Raw genomic sequence first — 6,871 nt, forward strand, 5'->3', positions numbered from 1 at the left:
CTTCTGTAAACACCAGTCACTTGAAATTGAATATCCAGAAGATCAGCACTTTCAAGTCATATGTCCTACCTTACTAAACTAGGCTAATATAGAAAATTCTAAGGGATGTCATTGTTTTTGTTCTTTTTTTTTTTTTTAATTATTTGCTATTTTCCATTCAAGGCAAATGTCACCACTAACTACTAAAGTATTATTGCAGGCATATTTTATTCATATAGTAAACATTAAAAACTGTGATTTAGTTGAATTTTTCTTAGACTCCAAGATTGCTTCTAAAAATCATATAAGACTAACTCACATTCATGACAGGTTTATTAAGGACAAGAGATATATTAAATCCTTGGAAGTTATATTTTACATTAAAAGTAAATTAAATCCATAAATTAAATGTGTACACAGATGAGCCTAGTATTAGCAAACTGTAATGAGGTACTGTTTAATTTTCCTGTGCTAGGTACATTCATCAGGACCCACTGAGTCTCTCTGGTAATTGTCAGTATGCCCCATGTGTCTGCCATTTTCTTCATTAGAATCAGATCTCCTTACAATCATAAGGCAAAGCACATTTTTATATTAGGGAGAAAGGATGGCATTACTATCCCAATATTTTAATCTGGAAAACATATATCTGCTATTCTCTATAATGACATATTTGGGAAGTCAAATATCCTTAAAAGAGACATTTACTATAATAAAGTCAGTCTACTCTTTAAATACTTAAGTAACAAATAGTGTTTTGTGTGTAAATGTGTGCTTAAGTTTAAAATGTATAGATTTACAACAATAAAAAATTGCCAAAGTTCAGTAAATTTATTTTGTCAAAACAATTGATATCTTGAGCATTACTGACCCAATAGGACATCAAAATAAAAATTGTCTAAAGTTAAAGCATATTACATTAACAAACAAATGATTTGCAGTCACAAAATTATAAATGCAGTTTGGGTTGGGGGTAGGTGGAGGGGAGTTAATTCAAATTACAACAATGGAAGTCTTCAAACTATCTTCTGAACAAGACCATTGATTTTTCCTTTCATCTCTTTTTGAGACATTGAGTTCCCTTTAAGAAAAAAAGAATCAATGGAGTATCACAGTTGGTAATTTGTTACAAATTCTTGAGACTATAAAAGGTATAATCTGGCTAAATTACATGTGGTTTCCATATTAGCTTGTTTGGCAGGGTGATCTACTACAAAGTAGGCTAGTTGCCCCACTAGTCAATCCCCCAGTAGTTAAAATTTCCTCTATATCCATCACTGTTATAAAAGCTTCCATAGCCACATCCACCAAACTCTCTGTAGCTGCTTCCATCACCTCTGCTGCTGCCAGTACAGCTGCTACTGAAGCTGGAATTGCTAAAAACACTACTATGTGAATAATATCTGGCATAAATCCTCCACAGAATCTACTACTCTTAGAATGTCCACTACAGCTACCCTTGTAATGATGTTGATATGTCTTATTTTCAAACTAAGATGGCACTTCTTATTTAGCTTCCACAAGAAGATCCAACAAACCCTTGGTCATATTTATGTTCCTCTTGTTAAAGAACAAGGTGGCAAGGCCAAGGTTTCCTACACATTCTGTGCAGTCAATGCAATGTACATTTTCTTCAATACCATTTGGCAAGTCAAAATTTACAACTTCTTTCCCATTTGAAATGTGAAGTCCTCTTGCTGCTCCTGCTCTAGCCACTAGGATTGGGCTTTTTCCTGAGAGGAACTGGTGAAGACTTCTTCATCATCTCTCCAAGATCATTCTCCATGGATACTGGTACAAGCATATCCTTCATGGTGTAAAAAGTCCTCCAGACTATCCGCACATTTGGTCTCCACAAACACTAAGGTCAATGAATTCTTTCCTGTTGCACTTAAAAGGTTAAGCAGAAATAACTGTTTGTCTTACTCTTTTGATGTGAGATTCTCAGAGGTAGAGCCAATATTCCTGCATCCAAAAAGATATATTCATCCAAGAAATCATGAGCAAGTATCTGTATTTCCTTAGGGAAAGCAGCACTAAACTTGTTATGATAAACTCTCTTTGGTGGCATAGTATCTTGTTCAAGTATCCCATATATCTGAGGTTCAAATCCCATATCAATATAAGATCCACTTTATCCAACACCAAGTATTTGTGGAACTCTAATATTTTCTCTTTCCATCATGTCTACCAGGCCTCTGGGAGTAGCAACTAACATGTGCCATCCACATTCTAAGTATCGAATCTGCTAACCAATACTAGCATCACCATAAATGATGTAAGGACTATCTCCAGGCCAGTATGAAAATTTTCTGGCTTCCTTATAGATTGGTACTGCCAAATCTCTCTTGTTGATGCTAATACCAAAGAGATTGGATATTGGATATTACCCTTACCTTCTGTTTTTCTTCATGACCCTCAAAGTCTCTCTTTGACCATCTGAATAAATATGACTCAAGATCGGCAAAAGAATTTTTACAGATGCTGTTTGGGTACAAGACATCAAGTGTCTTTCTCTTTCATAAAAAGAATAGCACAAGGTTGCAGTGGAGCCAAGTGAGTATAAAAAGTAAGCTTGATGTTTCCCATAATAGTTTCTCCCATCTTAACATCAATAACACTTTCAATGTGTGGGAGCCAGCTATTGGCTTTTGCCTCAATTGAAATGTCATATTTCTCAAAGATAATCTCAGTGTTATCTTCAGAAAAAAGTTCCTGCTCCAAGCAGTCACTTGGAAATGGTTTTCCAAACATTTCTATTTGTCACACCAATGACAGTTTCTACCATGTTCAAATTTTCCAAAGCCACACCTGTCACCATGGTAGTCAGTGTTGTTATAGTCACTCTCTTCATTATCATCAAACCTTCCCTTTAGTCACTTCCACCATCACTGAAGAAACTAGACTTTCCTCTTGAATCATTATGAGACTCAAAATACTACATGTATCCTTATCTTTACTAGAACTCCACTCTGAACTGTCTTTATCATTGACTTGTTTAGTAATTCCTTTGTTCCTTGAATGGAAAGGAATATATCACCCTTTGCCAGCTGTCCTTCCTTGACTCTGATTATCTGGAGAATTAATGTTGCTGGTCCAGCCCAAGGGCATTTTCTACTAACACAGGATCCATCCGTGAAGAATACAGATAACTTGGAATCTCCCTCTGCTGCTGAGTGAGTATGTTTGATGAACAGTAAATGACTCTCGCTGGAGAACTGTGGTTCTCTAACACATGTAGAATTTTGTTCCAAAAACTGAGATCTCCAGATATATAACCATGTTTGAAAGAAATGTCTCTGAACAATTTACAATTCAAAAAAAAAAGCTTTACAACATTATCACTCAATGATTATAAGTATGGCTAAGAAAAATATTTGATAAATGTGTATTTTAATGGTTTATATGTTTTCTAAATAAATTTTAAATTATTTAATTATTTAAAAACCACCTCTTCAGATGTGTTTAATTAATACTTCTCTAATCAGACTATCATACCAGGTTAAATGTTATTGTATATATTTCAGCCAGAAAGATTGATTGAGATTTTATAATTTGTTTTTTCCTTGTTTATTCTATTCTGAGTTACAGTGTAACTTAATGGTCTATACTTTTCTCTGTGAAAAGGAGTTAAGTTTTTGGGTACTAAGTAAATAACTGTGAATTCACTTAATGGTTTGCAAGTAGCACAATGCCACAATGTAATAGTGCAAAGTGAAAACTGTCATTTTAGAGATTGCTTTGAATTACATTTTTGACAACAAATGAGTTTATATCAAATATTATGTGCAGTTAGAATCACTATAACTCTGTGGATTTAGGAGTATATTATACAAACAAACAAATTATTGGCTAATACTTCTTGACATATTCAAGGTTAAATGTTGACAAGTGCAATGCAAACTCTTCACCCTCCCATTTTAAATACTGTAAGTAAAATACAAAATGTTTAAATGTAACAAGTTAATAGATTTCCATAATCCTAATTCTATAAATAGAATTTTTCAGGTCTCAAGATGCAATGCAGATAATCTAATGTCCAATACAAAAGAAATTATTTTATTAGTGATCTTTCCTGGATTATGCACAGATGAAGTGTAATCAATACTTCTTTGTGATTTTTGTTCCTTTGAAATTGATAAATTATAATACCATATAATTTTCAGAATAATATGATTTTCAAGCTGTAAAATACTTATAAAAATACATATCCAACCCTTCATTACCTTATAGATAAAGAAATGGGGATGAAGATGTTAACTGACTTGCTGATGTCAAGCTTGCTATCTAGTGACAGATTTGAGAGAATAAGTCAAGATACTTGATTCCTATGTCAATGAAATATTCTGTACGAGATACCACCCTTCCTTTTAAATTAACACTAAAGCATAATAAATGGATGTTTCACATAGATACTATTATTCCTTTAATGCAGATTTCTCTGCTTTACAGCGATCATGCCTTCTGGATTAACTGGAAAAATAACTATCAGATTTCTTCTTTTTATTCTGAGTAAACAGTTTTCCCAAACTCCACCTGATGTGAAATTTTCTACCTCTACCAAAACCCAATAAATAACAACATGAATTTCTTCTCTTTCCCAGGTATTCAGAAATTTCCCAGAAATAATTACAACAAAAGCCTCCAGGAGAAGATAAGACATATGCTGAGAAATTTTGTGTTTGACAGGAATTTAAGCATTCATGGTAAAGAATGTTTAAGTATGGGAATTAGATACACTATTTCAACATACAGATTTCCTCTGAGGAAGTAGAACTGGACGGGACAAGGAAGATAAGTTTTAGTTCTATACATGAAGCTATTTCTGTCCTTCCTTCTTTTTCTCCCTCTCACCCAACCTCCTGCTTTCTTTCTCTTCCTTCTTTTCTTTTTCCCTAGTTTTAAAATTATAATCTGTATGGTGTTAGAGAATGTCCTAATTTCATGTAGGCACAAAAATAAACTCAAAATGGAGTAAAGACCTAAATGTAAGACTGCGTACTATAAAACTCTTAGAGGAAAACATAGGCAGAACACTCTCTAACATAAATCACAGCAAGATTTTTTTTGATCCACCTCTGAGAGTAATGAAAATAAAATAAAGAAAGAAATGGGACCTAATTAAACTTAAAAACTTTTCAATAGCAACGGAAACCATGGAAATAAAACTCACAAAATGGTACAAAATATTTGCAAATGAAGTAACCAACAAGGGATTAATCTCCAAAATATACAAATAGCTCATGCAGCTTAGTATCAAATAAACAAACAACCCAATCAAAAAATGGGTGGAAGATCTAAAACATCATTTATCCAAAGATATACAGATGGCCAAGAGGCACATGAAAAGATGCTCAATATCACTAATTATTAGAGATATGCAACTCAAAACTACAATGTGATATCATCTCACACTGGTCAGAATGGCCATCATCAAAAACTCTACAAGCAATAAATGCTAGACAGGGTGTGGAGAAAAGGCAACCTTCCTACACTTTTGGTGGGAATATAAATTGATACAGCCACTATGGAGAACAGTATGGAGTTTCCTTAAAAAACTGAAAATAGAGCTACCATATGATCCAGCAATCCCACTCCTAGGCATATATCTGGAGAAAACCATAATTTGAAAGGATACATGCACCCGAATATTCATTGCAGCACTATTTACAATAGCCAGGACATCAATCTACTTAAATGTCCATCGATGGAAGAATAGATAAAGAAGATGTGGTACATATATACAATGGAATATTACTCAGCCATAAAAAAGAATGAAATAATACCATTTGCAGCGTACATGGATGGACCTAGAGATTGTCATACTGAGTGAAGTAAGTCAGACAGACAAAGACAAATATCATATGATATTGCTTATATGTGGAATCTTAAAAAATGGTACAAATTAACCTATTTACAAGACAGAAATAGAATCACAGATGTAGGACACAGTTTGGTTTCCCCTTGGTAACCAAACTTATGGTTACCAAAAGGAAAAATGGGGGGAGAGATAAGCTGGGAGGTTGGGATTGACATATACAAACTACTATATATAAAACAGATAATTAATAAGAAACTACTGTATAGCACAGGGAGCTCTATTCAAAACTCTGTAATGACCCGCATGGGAATAGAATCTAAAAAAACAGTGGCTATATGTATATGTATAACTGATTCACTTTGCTGTACAGCAGAAACTAACACAACATTGTAAACCAACTATGCTTCAATAACAATTAATTTAAAAAATAAAGTGAAGTAAATATGGTGGTACATGCTAGAGAGACAATTTTTTCTGATTTTATATATGTTTCAATATAGCATGATTAAAAATAAATAATCAAAATATTTGAATAAGAAAAATGTACCCTAATTGGTAACTAAAGAAATTGGTAGATTAACAAACTACATTTATGTAATTTTAGGAGAGAAGCTCAAATGAGATAACCTTCAATATATATTTTAATTTAAGTTTACATTCTGAACCCTAAGCCCCCAAGTGAAATATCAAAACATTCATCTTTATGGTTATTTGAATGGGTAGCAAGCATTCCCAAAGCTGTATAGTTTGGGATTTATTTGAGAGAGATTAGTGTTCCCTTGGTCTCTTGAATTGACTAGCTCGCTCTCCTAAACTGAGAAAGATGAAATTTATTTATAGGTCCTCAAGCTTTTATTATTTAAATTATAAATATTCCCCAAACAAGCTAAGCTATTCCCCATACTAGCTGTAAAAAAATTAGCAGAGGCAATATATGTCTACAAATATTTGTGTTTCTAATCTAGTGGATAATTATGTAACTTGTCCCCATATTATCACTGAGGTGAAGGTGGATCAGTGAGGAAGTCTTGTAAAAATCTGCATATTGACGAACTGTTAAAAATATTTTCT

At 33.3% G+C, this 6,871-nt stretch overlaps 1 pseudogene; it reads right to left on the reverse strand.

Moving 5' to 3' along the window:
- Positions 1 to 1,201: 1,201 nt before the first annotated feature.
- Positions 1,202 to 3,142, reverse strand: LOC132508667 (ATP-dependent RNA helicase DDX3X-like; annotated as a pseudogene).
- Between the last annotated feature and the right edge of the window lie 3,729 nt (positions 3,143 to 6,871).

Source organism: Lagenorhynchus albirostris, chromosome 18 (assembly GCF_949774975.1).
Source record: "Lagenorhynchus albirostris chromosome 18, mLagAlb1.1, whole genome shotgun sequence".
Taxonomy (NCBI): domain Eukaryota; kingdom Metazoa; phylum Chordata; class Mammalia; order Artiodactyla; family Delphinidae; genus Lagenorhynchus; species Lagenorhynchus albirostris.